Source organism: Filicampus tigris, chromosome 8 (genome assembly GCF_054856515.1).
Source record: "Filicampus tigris isolate MCC_2025a chromosome 8, RoL_Ftig_1.0, whole genome shotgun sequence".
In the NCBI taxonomy this organism is placed as follows: Eukaryota; Metazoa; Chordata; class Actinopteri; order Syngnathiformes; family Syngnathidae; genus Filicampus; species Filicampus tigris.
Window position 1 is genome coordinate 3623784 of NC_141224.1, and position 17799 is coordinate 3641582.

At 46.2% G+C, this 17799-nt stretch overlaps 1 protein-coding gene across 13 annotated transcripts in view; it reads right to left on the reverse strand.

The window, feature by feature from the left end:
* The window catches only part of syngap1b (synaptic Ras GTPase activating protein 1b), a 77980-nt gene that overhangs the window by 59291 nt on the left and 890 nt on the right, over nt 1–17799 (reverse strand). The window lies entirely within an intron of this gene.

The following is a 17799-nucleotide window of genomic DNA, read 5'->3' on the forward strand; positions in this document are numbered from 1 at the left end:
AACTGCAAGGCAGTTTTATGAAAACTGCTTGTCCACCCTGCTGTCCTTGTTTCCTCAGAGGCAAAAGTGCAGCGGAAACAAATGTGGCGCCAACCGCGCTGTTTATTTTGTTTCCTTCCTTGTAGTCTTTTTCGACCCGCCGCTCCATCATCGTCCACACGGCGGCGCCGCTGCCGCGCGGCCGCCTCCGAACCGCCCCCGACGCCAGCGCACAGGAAACGAGGTTAGCGCCCGAGAGATGTCACTTCCGATACGCCCACTCCCGCTCTCTCGCTCTCGCACACCCCCAGCCTATCGCCATGACAACCCAGAAAAGAATAGAATAGGAGTGAGCTCTGAAGAGACGGGGGGACGAAGGAGGGAGGGAGCGAGGCAGAATTAGGGATGGAGGAGAGGAGAGTGGGCGGGTGAGGAAAGGGGGGATGAGGCGAGTGGGAGTAAAGGGAAGAAGGGATGATGGAGGGATGAGGGAGGGTGGGCAGTTTTTGGGAATAGGGAGCCCGTGTCTTGTTCCCATAGCAACGCAGCCATCCGTGAAATAGCGACGACTCGCTCGCCTCTCTCCGTTTCTCTCTCCATCCCTCAGCCCTCTCCTCCTACTTCCTATACATACACGCGCACACACGTAGCGTGAAGTTGGCATGAAGCTGCCGTAATGCGAGCTGTGCAACACTTGCAAAGGCGCCAAACGGGCCTTCCGTGTATCGCGAAGCGCCTGCTTTGAGGGTGGCGCCCCCGCCAGAGTGCACATTTTCGAGAGACCCTCGTTTTGATGTTTTTTTTTTTGTTTTTTTTTCGACACGAGACCCAAATTACGGTTGCGCTGCTTCGGCGCGGTACCGAGTTGTGCCACAGCGTGCCAGCTGGCAGCACTGAGCTCTACAAGAAGACATGCAGCGTAATTAACAGCGAGGAGAAGAGGCTAACAAGGTCCCCGACCAAACCCCAAGAATATGAAGAGCAGAATTGTGCAATATAACAACATCTAACGTAGAGATGACACAAAACATCCATGGTACGAAACAATCCTCAATGCTTTATGTGGTTGGACTGATTTGGCCCGTTCACGACTCGCTCAAGACTCGCAAGCTGCCTTGAGCGTTAAGGCCACTGGGGGGAACCTCATGACGTTGCAGGTGATTGTGATGTGATGATTTTTTTAAAAATCCATTTCATCAATGAATTGACAAAAATAATTGACAGATGAATCTATTATTCAAATGATAGTCTGTTGCATCCCTACATGATAGCAGCCAGCAAAACAGACACTTCTGTGTTATTTCCGAGCCACGTATGAATTTGTGAACGTATCCGAACTCTGCTGTCATTACGATTGTGTAAAGGGTGTCGTGGTTTCATGAGCTGTCATGGAATCGTTTCTGCATTTGTATCTGCAGTTCGAAGGTCAACGCATGGAAATTGCGCAACTCACAAGGCTGCTATCAAGCTGTTTGACTTCAGCGTTGTGGTCTTGGTTTGGTCCCCTAACATGTCGGAAAGCAGCCAAATGTTTTGATCGTTGTTTGACAATGCAGATGTTTTGATCTTCTGTCTGCTTTCATGGAAGACTTGAGAAATAAGAGAATATTTATTTGTTGATAGGCGAGGCTGAAACTGCGAGGATTTGAACCATGCGAAGTGGAACTAGGTCTCGAAATTGATGATTATCAAAATAGTTGTCGAGTCATTTGATATTCGATTAGTTGGCAGCTATTGCACCTCTGATGTGCACATTCAGAATATAACGTTTAAAGTTTGTACTTTATGGTTTGATCCCTTTCCACTTCACATGGAAATTTCCCAGACATTTGCAAGGTTTATTGTGACGTGACGGTGGCGCTATGAGGAGGCGGATTTCATCAGGTATACTGACAGCCCACGTCCCAAATGTCGCAAACGTACCAATTCATCGAACAACACATAAAAAAAAAGGCCCCGATTGTCTTGTTGGCGCTTGTGTAATTGTTGGTGCCCACAACGAGTGCCTCGTCGTGCATCAGTATTCACCTCATCATCAACGGTGCCAGTCAAAGGCCACTTGCAAATAAATACGTGCCGAGTGACGGCAACAGCTTGCGGCCATTCAAGCTGCGGCCAAAAGCAAAGTTCCTCATTTAGCTGCGAAGCGGCCTCGTCCGCCTCCTCCTCCTCGTCTTCCTCATCCTCTGCTCGCTCTCAGGCTCCCACTCACTTCCACTCACTCCCACAACTCTTTGCCACTTGATTTCCGCCCTCGTCCCCGGCCAGCGTTTCTCCTTTCACATTCCTTTGAGCTCATCTCGCCGTGAAAATGTCAAGTTTAATGGCTCATCGCGTGCGGACAGTATTTCGCGCCGCGGCGAAGAGCGCGCAAGAAAAAGTTACGCCGACCAGCGGCACGAGGGACCTGGGGCGGGTCGCCGGAACTCTTCCTTCTTCTTGCCACACACGCCTACGCTCGCCACGCGATCAAATGGAACGCTCGCTTGTGGGGACAAAAGTACTCGCAGCATTGCCAAGATGCAAAGACTCTGGGAAAAGTACAAGCTCTGAATGGACTTTGTACTCAAAGGTGGACTTTGCCGTTTTCAAACCGCTAGCAAGATTTGAACGTAGCCTCACTTGACCCCTCCCCCACCTCGTGTCTCGGACTAAAGCCACGCCCCTCAGTAACATGACCGTACCGGAGTGGGCCACTTTACCAACGTGCCCATGGTAGCCACGGCTGCTACGCTAGCCTGACTTACTCATGCTGGAGTGTTGCAAAAGGCAAAATGTTGCCGCCACGTTTTGTCTTGACAGTTGTCCAATTCCTTCTTTTGAACTTTTGTTTACACTTTCCCCCCCCCCCCCCCGATTGAGCGCCCAAAGCTGGTTTCACTTAGCAGCATGATATTTTGCGGAACATATCAATCATGAATGGATCCACAAAAAAGTCTCTAGACGCCATCCCTGGAAAAACACAGTCAGACAGACATTTTGGTTCAAAGGGGACATTTTAGGCTGACTTTGCTCAGTTAAAACCATCCTTGCCCTTATCGAAACTTCCTTTATCACGGTAAAATATGGCAAGCCCACAAAAAAAGTCTCAAGACGCCATTACCGACACGTCACGGCAAGCCTGCTATTTTGGTTTGAAGCAGCCATTTTAGGATCAATTTGGCATTTTCCACGAGTCCTTCAAAAACCAACTAGTCTGCTAATCTTTTTCTGATTGCTACCAAATTTGAAGTACATATAGGAGAGGCATGGGTGATACTAAATGACAAAGATTTGGATTTTTCCAAATCCTTGTGTGTGCGTGGCACATGGTGGCCAAGTTGGCCGAATTGCCAAATAACAAGAACTCCACTGCAAAAGTCATCCCCAGAAGGCAGTGTCCCCTTTTGTAACATGACATTTGGTAGTCATGTCGAACATGAGAAAGCCCACCAAAAAGTCTCACAAAGTCATTCCTGAAAGGACACTTTGCTTTGAAGTGGCCAATTTCAGATCATTTTGGCCATCTAAGGATGGTTCTTCAAAAGCAGACGTAGACTTTTTTTTTTGTCCGACAGCCGTCCAACTGGTAGCGCAGACAGTTGAGGCTGTGTCGTGAAATATGTGAGAATTCCTTTTTTCATCAGGGGAGTGGATGTTTTCTACGGTTTTGACAAAGCAGCTGCGTCTGAGTAGAGTCGGGCTCACAGGCCGGGCCAAACCTTAAATCACAGCCCTGTAAACGCTGCGCCGGTGTCATTTGCGAGCAATAATAGGACTTGATGGAGGCGCTGAAGGCGACACACAATAACCTTCTCCAGCTCTCATAAACAACACATTCATGCTTGAGAAAGCGCAAGTATGAAGGAGCGGCAGAGCTTTATCGCTGCCACTTTGCTCTTGATTGTGCCCTGGTGTGCTCGAGCGGCCCTCCTCGCCAGCGCCGCCTTGGACGAGGACAGCGACGCTAAGGCCGACTTCCAACGCTAATTGAACTTTGCTTCGTCCTAACCTCGCCCGGCACGACGCTCTCAGATTGCAGTGTTCAAATGTGGCCCGAGAGCCCTTCACCTTTCACGGCTGTTGACATTTTGCCTGTAATCCGACTGTTTCAGCCACCGCCGGCCGCCCGGATATAGCAACGGGAAATCCGCCAGTCGCCTCGACGCTTTATCCACTTAGGCAAGCCAGCCTGCTGCTTCCACAAGAATGCGGCGTGCATGCCAACGTGATACAATGCACGCTTGACTAGTTTTGTTGGATGTTGCCAACAATAACAAAGAATACAACCTCTCAGGTTGAATGCGTGACATTGTTTCCGATTCTTCAACGTTGATCCAATTTTGGGCTTTGTGTCTCCTACGTACCACGGGGGCAGTTCGACCATAAACAACATTTCAGACTCAAAATGTTTGGCAAGTTAGCATCGCCCTTCAGTCAAGGGTCTTAAATATGGTAGCGATCTCAATCAAAAATCTCAAAGAAAACTGTTTTTGAAGAACTCTTGAAAATGGCACACTTCCTGGGCCTTTAGATCAGGTCAAGTCTTTCATATTTGACTTGACTTGCCGTGTCTTTTCAGGCGTGGTTTCTCCTAATAGACATGCCTACTTTTCATTTTGCTCAATGAAACTGGCTTCAGGAGCTGAATTTTCTAAAAACAACGCTTGATTGCCATTCCTTGAGGGATGCCCTTGAAAATGGACGGAGAACTGTGGCTTCCAATCAAAACGATTGACTCCCTGTGCATTTTCGGACATGGCTTAAAGTGAATTTTTTATGGGTCTGCTCATGACAGACATGTCTACCAAATGTCATGTTGCTAAGTGAAACGGGCTTCAGGAGCTGCATTTTCGAATCCTTCAAAAGAGCCCTTAAAAGGACAAAAGTGGCACTACAAGGGTGCCGTTGAATCAAAATGGCCGACTTCACGTGTCTTTCCAGGCACGGCTTCTTCTCGCAGGCACGGCTCCAGAATTTGTTCCCTCCCAAGGCTAAAATGGGGCTTGACCAAGACAAAGGGGGGCTGAGAAAATGATTCATAAATACATTGTAGCATGTCCCTAGCTTCTTGCGACTTTTTGGTGGGTCTTTTTATGATAGATTTCCCTCCTGGGTGCCACGTTGCAAAGTCAAACTGGCTTCAAAGCTGAATTTTCAAAACATTTCAAAGACCCCTGAAAAGTGACCACCAAAATGGCAGACTTCCTGCATCTTTCCAGACATGACTTCCTGAGACTTTTTTAAGGGTCTACTCTACACATTAAGGACAGGCCTACCAAATTTCATGTTGTGTGGAAATATCTTGGAGAGCTGAATTTTTCACCAAGCCCATGCTTGGCCGTGCGTCACTTATCAAGTGCATCACATCATTGAGTCCTTGTTTGTGTGTTTTGGTTTCACTGCGCTGCCGCAAAGCAGGCCGAGCCAGGCCGTCCCGAAGAGATGAAGAACAATTATAGTCAGGCGTCCTGGATCCAGAGATAGACTAAGAAAGTGTGTCATTGCCTTATTAGCAAAAGACTCGCCGTAGAAACTTTGGCGCCTTATCACGCTGCCCCAGACCAGTCTGACAAAACAAGTGGCCGTCGGGGGAGAACAAGAGCGAGTCGTAGCAAAAAGCTGACGTGAAATTAATCCGGGCTCACTTTGCCCTGTGTTTGTAGCGGTCAGAAAGATGCAGCAGTCAGTCATCACTTCAGACAGACGCTCCAGCTCAAGTCCCAACCCTCAACTCCCAAGCAAAAGCAGGAATCAGCATATCCAGCGTCCAAAGCCTTCATGGATTCTTGTCAGCCCGTCAGGACTTTCAAGCGGCTGCGTGGCTTGAAAAGTTTGTCAAGTGCTGGCGCAAGATACAATATGGACAAAAGTTTGGGGACAGATGAGCACTTTCGACTCTATTTACAGTACGGTAGAGTACAGTGTTTTGTTTACGATGGACTCGAAGTAGCGGCAGCAACTAACAATTATTTTAACAAGCAATTCATCTGTCAATTGTTTTTGTGGCTTAATTGATCCCTTTATTGAAAAAGAGGACATGATTTCAAATTGACGGTACACTAAATGCACAACCCTAAATTGGTGGCTGTTCAATTCCTGGTTTGATCCCAAACAACTGTCAGAAAATTGACAAAAATGTTGATTGTTGTTTCCCAAAGTCAAAGCAGATGCTTGCAAATGAGTCTTACTTTGATGAAACAGGGATAATCCGTCCTTTCTTGGAGGACGAGCAAAAACAGGGAAGATTTTCCGTTGAGAGGCTGAAATTCCGAGGAGTTGGACCATTTCGATTTCGACAAGGTCTGTTGGACTTGTTGTTCGCCCTTAGCTATAATAATCGAAATGCTAAAAAAAATAAAAGAAGACATATTCCACTGTGTGTATTTTGTTCGTTGAACATGTCCTCCCAACATTTAAAAAGAGATTTGTGGACTTGATAGTGCTTAGCAGGTTTAGGGGCGCCGAGCTTCAGGCAAGGCAACATCAAATTCACTGTTTGTATAATCTCAACACAATTTCCTTGGAAGACAAGCAGATCCCTTTTTAGGAAGGCCCGTGAATGAAAAAAAAAAAAAAAAAATCTAATCTGATACATAGGAGTGTTGAGCCGGAGCAAAAGAGGAATGGATTGGATTTAGTTCTTGATTTTTGTTTTTTGATTTCCGCTTATTTGGACGGCTCTGTTGTGACTAGTGCTGAAACAAGTCCGAGAGTAATCGGAGTACCCGGGTTCAACAAAATGCTCGAGGCCTTGTTTCTGGCAGCCGCTTATTTTTGTGTACATTGACAGGAAGAAGTCAAGCCAACCGCAACGACAACCGTTCATGCTACGCACGACAATGCCAATGAGGGGAGAAGGCGGAGTTCAAAATCGACCTTACCATACCTTACCAAATAATATATGGACACCAATGCCTTGCTATGTTTTTATTTTCAAGTTGTTTCCAGCGTGTGTCGCGGCGTAACGGCTGACTTGACTTGTCCTCCTGACTGTCTTGGTATGTTAGTATTGCCGTCACGAATCGTTGCTACCACCGTCACCAACAAAACGGCATTCTGAAATCAAGTTCAATTCAGGACGTTTAAAAGAAAAAAAAAACACACTGACTTTGTATTGCCGGCGTTTAGCGGCGGCTCTGGCGTTAGCCGCTAGCAGATAGCCGCTAAGCAAGTGCCCCAAAATACGCTGGTGAGAGCTGTCAAATTACTTTTCAAAGGCAGTTTAAATGTCTGTGAGTAAAAAACATTGATTATCTGACAATGAAAACCTGCTGGTGGCTCATTATTAAGTCGAAAGGAGTTCTTTGTGTCTTTCGTATTCAGAATTGTTCTTTAAGCAAGCAGAAATATATCTTTATTTTTATTTTTATCGTAGTACTGGTTTATTCGATATAGGTTTCAGTAGTTTATCAGACTACCCAAATATTGGATAGGTTCAGCCCCTGTTGTGACAGAACGCCGTACAGCGTGGGTCTGGAACGCTTAGGCTGTAAAACATGGATGGGCAAGTCTGCTTTGAAAACGGCTGCCAGTCAATAGGGGTTGTAAACACGTTTCGGGGGTTGAAGTAGGGGGGATTGTCCCAGTGTACTGCTGGCGGCTGACCACATGGAATTGGCGGCGTTACCCGTTGTCATCTTTCCCAGGCCTACGGCGAGCGGACTCCCGCTTTGTTTGGACATGCTCACTTGCCACCTGGCCTCTTTTTTGTTGCCGTCTCCTCCGAGCGCGTAAGATGAGCTCCCGCAATAACCTTTGGACGGCAGCCATCTTTGATTAGCGTTTTTTCGTCTCTCGCGACCTGCAATGATGCAACGCTAACATCACTTGCGCTTGTCTTTGGAAAATGCAGTTTGCTCAAATCTCATTTGCGCCGCTCTCCAAAGTGTTTTTCCCCGCAGGAAAACACAGCACTACCGTGACGTCGAATTGTTGCGTGACCAAGCTCGTATCTCCAATTTGCTCTTTAGCAAATCAACTTCCCCCATGGAAATGAATTGAAATGCTTTTCATCTGTTTCAGCCCCACAAAAAAAAATGTAAATGTAAAATAAAAACAGGGCAATGTTTTTGACAGATTTTCAGAATAAAGACAAATACTGCAGTGCTATCTTGTGGGGCTTATTTTAGTATTCATGAATCTGTAGATTTTTGGGGGGATTCATCAAATTGTCTTAAAAAGTATTTTTAATTTCCATCCTTGTATTGAAAAAAAGGACACTATTTTAAATTCCCAAAAAATGCTAAAACCTGAACGGGCGGATGACGATCAACCAACTGGTTTGGTCTGTGACACCCATCAGAAAATTTGCAAAAATGATTGTTTTGCAGAGTCAAAGCAGATATTTGCAAATGTCTTATTTTGCAAAACGCAACGATAGTCAGTCTGCTTCCATGGCGGAGCACAGAAATCTCACTAAAGATTTCCGAGCTGATGTTCAGAGACTTTGGAAAATCAGTGACTAAAAGAGTTGTAGATTAATTTGATCAGTGATTAACTGTTGATTAATCGAGTCATTGTTGCGGACGCACTGCACTGTATAAAAGTTTGAGCCCAACCAATTGATCGATTGGCTGATGCTCCTTGTGAGTGTTGTCATTTTTTTTTATTTGTGTGGTTTGGCTGTTTTTCAGCATATCTGAAGCTGGCTCGTCACTCCACTTTTGGCTGGCAAAAGCAAACGACCGAGCGATGGCTCGCAACTTGTGCCGCTCGTAAATCAAGCGCGTTGTCTGAGGCTTCTGCATGGAAGTCGTTTGGAGTTTGTTTGTTTGTTTGTTGTACAGCGAAGTGGTTCTTCAAGGCTTCGGTTGTGCAAAACGGTGTCACAGCAGATGATTGTTTTTATGTCTCATAAAATTGGGCTCATTAGTTTTCCTTAAAGCCAGCCATTAACAGCAAAAGATTGATTGTGTTTCCAGACTCAATGGGCCAAATCACGTTTCAGGTCATAGACATGAGGCGATTCATCTGTTATCATTGTTGTTGTTAAAATATGGACACGCAAGCTTATAGATAAAGGTGTCCGGCTCAGTTTCTTTGCCACATCATTCACCATCATGGACGATATTAAAAGTAGCACATCTCAGTCCAAAAACATGACTTTTTGCCCGCTTCAGACGAACGCAGCGTTGTGATGTGCGAACATGCGACAAAATGATTGGCCGAGCTGATTTCTCTGTCACTGCTGTTATGATGTACAAAAAACAATATTTGCTTTTTTCTTTTTCAATATCATATATATATTGTAATATAGATATACATAATGTGAACAGTATTGTGACATTTGGATATCATTACATCGCTAATAACTGAAGAATCAGCTCATCATTTCTATGAAATACTGTACAGTAAAACAGAGGTGCAACACTTCATGTAAGTCTGCCTGTCACCACGCGTCACTGCCATAAATAAGTAGGCAAGCAACGAGACACCACGAAATAATAATCAATCGACAACCAATCCATTAACAAATTAATCGACAACTATTTTGATAATTGGTGAATCTTTTGGAGGTTTAACTTACAATTGTCCAAGTTTCAGCCTCTCAACAGGAAATATCCTCGGACTGCAAAATTAGCAAAAATATTGATCATTTTTTTCAAAGGTCAAAGCAGATGTTTGCAAACGTCTTGCTTTGATATAACACAAACAGAATCAGTCTGCGTTCCTGGAGGACAACAGAAATCTAAGAAGATTTCCTGTTGAGAAGATTTGGACAATTTGAAGTTCAACAATCTCGACAGTAAATTGGGGGTCTTCAATCCTGTTCCGCGAGGGCTAGAGTCCTGCCTGTTTTCCATCTCTCTCTGCTGCAACACCCCTGATTCAAATGAAGACCCCTGCAGTAAATGATCAGTCAATTCTCACAATAGATGTGGATAAACGTCACAATCGATTAGTTGCCAGTGAATTTATTAATTGTTGCACCGCTAAAGTCGACTCAACCGCATAGTTCGGCAACAACACGCATCCAACACGCATCCGTGTCTCCTGGCGCCAATAAGCCGTCCTCGGAGAAATGAAGCGGCCACCACTCCGACGTTCTTGGATATTCATGACTACACGACATCCCATCGGCGGGCTGTCACTTCCCGTGGAGGATCATCAGCGCACATTAACCGTGGGTCCTTCGCACGCTTCATTCGGGGTGGCGAATGAGATCCAAATATGCTTTGCGGCACGCATCCGCCACTAGGGAACAGATAGCGCAGACGCGGACATTTTTTTTTTTTTTTTTTTAATTCTCAAGTAGATGGTGCGTGAATACGCAAGTAATCAGGCACGCACACACCCTGCGACATGATGCACGATGACATGGCCGTTACAACAACAATTGGCATTAGGAACAATCACAATCAGCAAAAAAAACCTGATAAGCGGTTCGGAGATGGAATGAATGTCTTTTGTTAACTGCGCTAGGTGGATTTTTTGCATCTTCATAATTTCCAAGTGGAAATATTACTGAAGTTTACATTAGTGGTGCGACAGCTAATCAATGAATCGACTACTAAACAGTTAAATTAATCGACAGCTATGTTCATAATTCAATCATCGTTTTGTTTCATCATGAAACAAACCAATTCAAGTAAACAACAGCAATCAGTTCATAAACAGACATCAGAAAAAAAAGATTTGCAATAGACATTTATGCAAAAATGCATTTTGATCCGACTGTTGTATTAATTGATAAAGAATCCATTAATATTGGAGAGTTGCAGCGCCACTTTCGCATGTCGCATTAAGTCTGATGCTTTCTTCCGAAACTTTTCTTTTCTTGGATTTATCCACGGTTTGCTCACCGGGAGTTGAATAGCTCAAGAAATGTCGGCACCATGTGGCGCACATTGGCACACATATTTTGAGCGACAAAAAAAAAATGTAGACATAAAAACGTTTTGCATTTACAAGTAACAGGAACACTGTAGAATGTAGAATTACACCTGAAAAGGGAAATAACTGATTTAAATGACAATTCAATAGTAATTATTTCTTTTCCAAAGTCACAGAGAGCCACAGCAAGGATGAAAGCAACATGAATGGCCTCTGAAGCCACAGCTTGCACGCCCCTGGGAGACACAGAGAAATAGCTAACGTGCTAATCAGCTAGCTAGCTAAATAGATCGCTTGCTAGATAAACCGTTGGTCTCCTTTGGCCCCCAACGGTTTGTTTTTGTGACCGCTAACACTTTTGACTGGAAAGGAGCGATTGGATGACATCATGCGGGCAAACCTGATTAAGCATCCGTATCATGGGGGGAGCATTAGCCCGGATCGGCTGTGCTCCGATTGGCTCATCCTGACCTTTTTCTTTTTTTTTTTTTTTTGCGCTGGGAGTGAAATCCAGACGAGAGTGAAACCTGAGGCTTTCTCAGCTACACTGCCCAGTCCGGCTTTGCCACAGAATTGGATTAGCCACCCACCGGAAACGCGGCAGAGCAAAAAAAAGGGGGGGGGGGCGCTGGGGGGGGGCGGTAGTGGGACGACAGAGAAAAAAAAATAACGCTGTACATGGTGACGAAGAACCGGCAGCCTGCCTTTGTTGATTAGCCCGCCATCACTACACCAATCAATCGTCTTCACGCAGGGGACACGCTCCTCAAGCACCTGCAAGCTGTTTTGGATTTATCACTGGCAGTTGAAGTTTGCTGCCAGCGACCAAGCACGTTTTTCAGCGGGTGCAAGAGGAAGAGGGTCTTGCCCGGCTTGTCTGTCAAATTCAGCTCTGTAAACCACTGCAATGACTAACAGATGCCTGTAGATGGCAGCGCTGCATTGCTTTGGATTGGAGTTCAGCACAGCTTTGGAGTAGAAGTCAAAGATTAGGGTGTGAATCTCAACTTGCCACGTCGATTGTGAGGGAGAGAAATGCTATCCTGTGCGAAGTCTGACAAGTTTAGGCACCTGGCATTCCAACACAATATGTATAGGTATGCTGTCAACTAAATCGTGAACGAACGTGCGTCACGATCGTGAGGAAACATGACGCAGTTCATGGTGTTGGCCATTCACTCAACTTGAGCCATGCTGTGAGTGACTTACTCTGTTGAATTTTATTTTGACATCAAAAGCCATTCATGTTTTTGAAGTGCTGCAAGAGCAAAAAAAATGAACATGTTTCTTTCTACAAAAAGTTAAATTTCTCTGCTTTTGGTCAGAAACCAGCGTTTTTGGTGGACCTGACTCATGCTCCACGGCTGATTACTAAAGAGCGGACAGCGGAATAAGCCAACTTTTTTTCTGGAGAATGAAGCGAATCTACTCTTAGTAGTACAATATTCAATGCAATATTCTGTGCGTCTTGACAACGGTGCGTTGAAAATGGCCGCCAGTCAACAATGACTTCAACGTTGGTTATTCAAACACCAAAACCAAAATCCGCTAGCTTCCAGCGAAAATTCGAGCGTGGCCAACTGAAATTAGTCCAGATGCCGTGGTGATTCAAAGCCTTCAAAAAGATGCAATTTCAACACACACGGAGCAGCAACACATACAATCAAAACACAACGGGCCTCGCTGGCATCTACTGTCATCTCTCTCTTTGCGATGTGGCAACGATGAAGTGTTTACGGTGAAAATGGAGATGAGTTAGGGACCTTCTCTGCCACTGTTCATTACGTTCCGTCTTCCAGATGAGCTCAGTGCTGCCCCGCACGTTGTGGCACAAGGTGGTACTACACTGTAGCTGTGTCATTCTGATTTTGCTTAGCTTTGCATATATCAAGGCAGGATAATAGAACGTGAAATAACACTTGAAGACTAAAGTGGGGGCGCATCGGATGAACGGCGCCGCAGCCGAGCTGAGCTTGCGCGTAATGGCAATCAAAGGCCGCCCGACGGTCGTCATGTGATCACATCATGAGGAGAGTCTCCAGTGAGACGCTTTGCGCCGTCCTCATGGCGCTCTCGGGGAAAGCACCAACACGACGTGGCCTGCGATGAAAAGCACTTGGACGGCCCCGCGCTGACACATAACAGCTCTTGGCAAGTGGCGGCGGCCGTGCAAGACGGGTGAGGGAGCCTGCGCCGCATGGCCGGCCTTCTCATCCAACGCAAGCACGCAGCCACACTTTCAAATGACGTCGTCGGTTGTCTTCATTCGGAGCCCGCGTCGTGGCTGCCCAGCTCACAGACATGTACGGCAAAGGAAGAGTTCAAAAAAAATAAATAAAAAAAGTTTTGTCCAATCATGTTTCAGCTTGTGGGTGTTACCATGTAAAAGTCATTTGCCCAAGGCCTTGCCAATCGCAAGTGTTGGCGTCCAACACACACACTCGATTTCAGATTCAGAACTCCGCGCCTTCACGTAGGTAACGAGTCACATCGGCCTACTACCGTCTTCTGATTGGTAGATAAATAGTCAGCTACAAGTATGTTTACTCCTCTGAAATGATTAGAAATTGCTTTTCAAGGTGTCAGTTTGAAGAAAAACTGGACTTTGTGAGGCGTGGTCAACCCACGCCGATTCTGGCAGGCATTTTTTTGGGGGGGGAGCGGGGGCACTTTGAGAGCAACATGGATGAACGCTAAAGCTAGCTTACACGGACAGTCAGGAGCAAAGAAAGCAGGCGTGCATCAGCGTCTCTGGTCAGCACCGTGGATTTTCTTTGCCTTTTTCTTTTTGTTCAATATTGATAGTGAAGCGCGAGATCACAGCGCCCAGCTTTGGACTGGTTTGGAGGATATGTCATGTAAGGTCAAGCTAAGAGTGTTTCTCCATCCTCAAATATGCTAAATGCCCCCGTTTCTTCTTCAATGCCGCGCAGAGTTCTCTTGTTCGTCCGTCCATTATTCGGCGACGTGGTGTTGTTATTACGAGGCGGCTTAGGTCACTTGAGTGCCCGCTGAAGGCCCGCGTGCCAAAGTGGCCGCCCGCCGCTGCCATTGCTACGACTGGAAGAGAAAAAAGAAGGGGGCGCGCTCAGGACCAGCGCGGCCTTTTGTGCTGGCCATCACAAGCACTGACCTACATTTACAAGCCAAAGTGGACAACAGGGGCGGGCAAGAAATTTTCCAAAGGGGCCACACGAGAAAGCGGAATGGCTGCCGAGGGCCACGCCAACATGCTAACCTCAAGTGCCTTCCGTCAAGCATGAAATTGTCGTGTTTTAATAAAATGCTCGAAGGCAGTTCATTCAGACACAAGTCGTGCTTGTCTTGTGGCAGGAGTTAGAACACTTGTTTGGGGGGTGTTAATCACTCGCAGGTTTTTCCATATTGGCAGTAGGACTTGGTCCACCAAACAAAACGGGCAAGACAACAATTCGCTTTTGTTGAAAAAAAAAAAAAAACAATATTAGCAAGAGGACATGTTTTGCTTCATTTACGGCTGCTTCCTTGTTGCTCCGTCGGGGCTCTTCTCGGAGCGACTACATTTCGTTCGCGTCGCAACTGACCCGAGTCGTGACTTTTTTTCCATGCACGACGATTTTTGGTGGGAAATATTGAACACCCTTAACATTGAAGATTGTTTGCCCCAACCCGATTCGGACCCGATGATCAGGACAAATTCACTCTTAATACACTTCAGCCATAAGCTAGTCGGGCGTTTGACGTTTGTGTCGGTGCAAAAACCGCCCGAATGTCTGCAAGTGTTCAACCGGTCCAAGCGGCAGCTACTGGAGCAAAATGAGCGCCCACCACCACAGGCAGAGGATCACGTGCGTGGGGGTGCTCGAGCGCGAGCGCGAGCGTGCGTGCGTGCGTGCGTGCGTGCGTGCGTGCGTGCGTGGCGAGGAGATGGCAAGTCAGGCAAGAAGCGCAGGAATGTTGCGGCCTAGCTGCTTCGTGCCTCCCACCGCCTGCCTGTTCACTTGCCACTTGGCACCACTGCAAATGGCTCCGCGCAGCGCACGAGGCAACGTGGGCACCCGCCACATCACGCTCGCTCACTTTCTCCCTCCCCCCTACGGCGGCGGCGCGGATCGATGGCCGGCACCCCGACCCACATCCGTCCCACCCCCACCTTTAAGCAAAATCAGCTGTGCTCTTCTTCTTCTTCTTCTTCTTCCCAGCACGTACGGCGTATGTGCTCCGTGGATGTTGAGTCACCGTGCGGCAAGCGTGTTACATAATGGCTTGTGGTAACCATGGCGATGACAACGTACACATGGCAAGGGACGCACGCGTCTGCCACCTTCAACTTGGACACGCATGTTGGCGTGCTAAATTGCTAGCGCGGCCGAGGTGGCCTCCGTCTCACGTTTCTCGCTTCGACGTATTCACGAAGGCACCTGACGAGGCTTCGGGAAATGTGGCTGCTGGCTTGGGTTGTCATGGTTACGACAACAGGAAAAAGAGAGAGAGAGAACCAGGAAATGAACTGGTTTTTTTGAATGCACGCAATGGACGGCTGTGTAGCTGCTAGAATTTTGCTCTCCGCAGTGTGAAAGCCTCACAATCGAAGCCCGGACAAGATGCTGGCTCAAGACGATGGACGTTGGCCCCGCCCTTTCACTGACTTAAAAAACGCACAATTGGCACAACGCAGTCTTTGCTCTTGCAGGTTGTTTTAAGTATTACGTCTTTGCCCTGCACTTGCAAAAGGGAGTTAGCCTTCACTTAGCGGCCATGTCTTCCACTTCTGCTTGTGTGCGAGCTCCACCCAAAATGTGGCCAGATGGAGCCTGAAACAAGAGCAAGACTTGTGAGGGACGCGCCTGAAACACAAGAGCAAGACCGTCAAATTGTGGTCTCAAGACCAACGCGACTGATGTTCAATTCCAGCGTCGCTCACCGTGCAATTTTTTTCCCGTTGTATTACTATTACCTTTAGCGGTCTTGATTTTGTTGTTTTCTAGTTTGAGGTGCCGCAATAGCAAAAAGCATGAGCATCAAAGCTATTGTTCTGCTTGACGTGTTTCTTTTGACCAAAAGCTCATGTTCTCTGCTTTTTGGTCAGAAATCTGTGATTTGGGGTGAAACCCAGCCATACTTCAAATGATCAAGGAACCAAAAGAGCTAAAAATAATGTTTTGTTTTTTCCTGATGAAAGTAGCGAGTCGACTCTTTGTTGTACCGATGCTATCCAAGAAAAAAACATAACGGGGGTGTTTGGATTTCGACTCTGCAGTGTTTTATTGTATTCTCGTTATTAATTTATTGTTCTAACTGTCTTTGATTTTAGATGACTGAGTTTCACTTTACGTCCAGCAAGCTGCGGTTGTTTTTCAAATGCTCTCCAAGTTGAGTTGAGTTGAACGATTCCAATGTCCAAACGCTGGCCCATATGAGGAGCTCAGCTTTGACAAGTTCCGCAAGTCAACCAGTTGAGGAGCGTCCCAAAGTCGACGAGTCTTTGGAGCACCACTGCAGGCCTCGCCAGGTCCCTGCTGGCGTCAGCTGCTCACCAACCGATTCATCACATGCATCCCACCTCCACTTCTCAACGCATGCGCGCACACAACGCGCGCAGTCTTGCATCCCCACAGTCATTATCCTCATCCTCGCGCCACCCACGGCGCCTGCAAAGTCCAAACTTTGCTTCGCCCGCTGTCAGTCCGACTCGGGCAATCTCGCTTCAGGAGCTATTTCAAATTTTTGCACTCACGCACGGTTAAAAAAAAAAAAAAAAAAAAAAATTAAGAACTATTATGAGGATGACGAGGGGGCTCACTGCAGCTGGCCTGTATTCGTCACACTTGCGCTGCCATGATTGTGCAAGCCAACATGACCTTTCACCTTTACCACACGGGACGCAAATGATCCAGCAGTGGCGGCTTTGCTCCATTTATTTGATACACTTGCTTCCACCTTAAAGTGGAAGTCAACCCTAAAAAAATATTTCCAAGAATATGTTCTCCTCTAGTCCAAATGTGGCATTCTGATGAATATTGTGTTTGTGGAATTGGCGTTAAGCAGCAAAATCCACCCGTTTTTAGGCAGCTCAGGCAGCCATTTTGTCACTTGCTGACGATTGAATATGACATCACAGTTGCTCAGGGCTCAGGTAACGACCAATCACTGCTCATCTGTTTTCTGAAGCTGAGCCGTGATTGGTCGTTACCTGAGTCCTGAGCATCTGTGATGTCATTTTCATTTTTAAAGTCGACAGAAGTGACAAAATGGCCGCCCCCCGAGATGGACAAAAACGGGTGGAAACAACTGCTTGTAACTTTGGGAAACAAACATTTGTGCCCGTTTTCTGAAGGTTGTTACACACAAACCAGTCATGGAATCATCCTCAACTTGCATGTCTGCATTTTCCACATTTCCTGTGTTGGACTGAAGGGATGGAAATCGCAAGCTACTTTTAAAAGAGAAAACACCAAAACGATACATTTTTGTGTTATAGCAAAAAGTCATACGCTATCAGATATTTTTAAAATCGATTATTCTATCACTTCCTCAATCAATGAATCAAATAATTGGATGAAAAATAACTTTGCATTAAACAATTTTTTTTTCCAGTTGCTGTTTATTGACCGATTATTGTTGCTCATTTGGCATTTTGAATGAGGGCACCTCTTAAACTTTGCATTTGTTGCTACGTTCGTTTGTTTGGCTTGGCTAGTGACACTAAACATTCATTTTTACTTTTCATAGTTTGCACTGTTTTACTTTCTACGTACAGTAGCTGACTCCGTACTTCACCAGATACTTTTGTTTTGTTTTAAGAATCCGTACTTGACTTCCATTCAGAGTACAAATACTTTTGCCGTCACTGCTTATTTGTGTGCTCTGTCTGAGAGGTGCACTTGGAGCCAATCTGACAGTTCAGCATTGGCATGACTACATGTCTTTGATCGGAAATGTACTTCCTGTTCATTTCATTCTCCAACCGCCCCCCGGCCCCCAACTACTGATTGTCCCATGATGGCAGAAAATAAATGTACAACA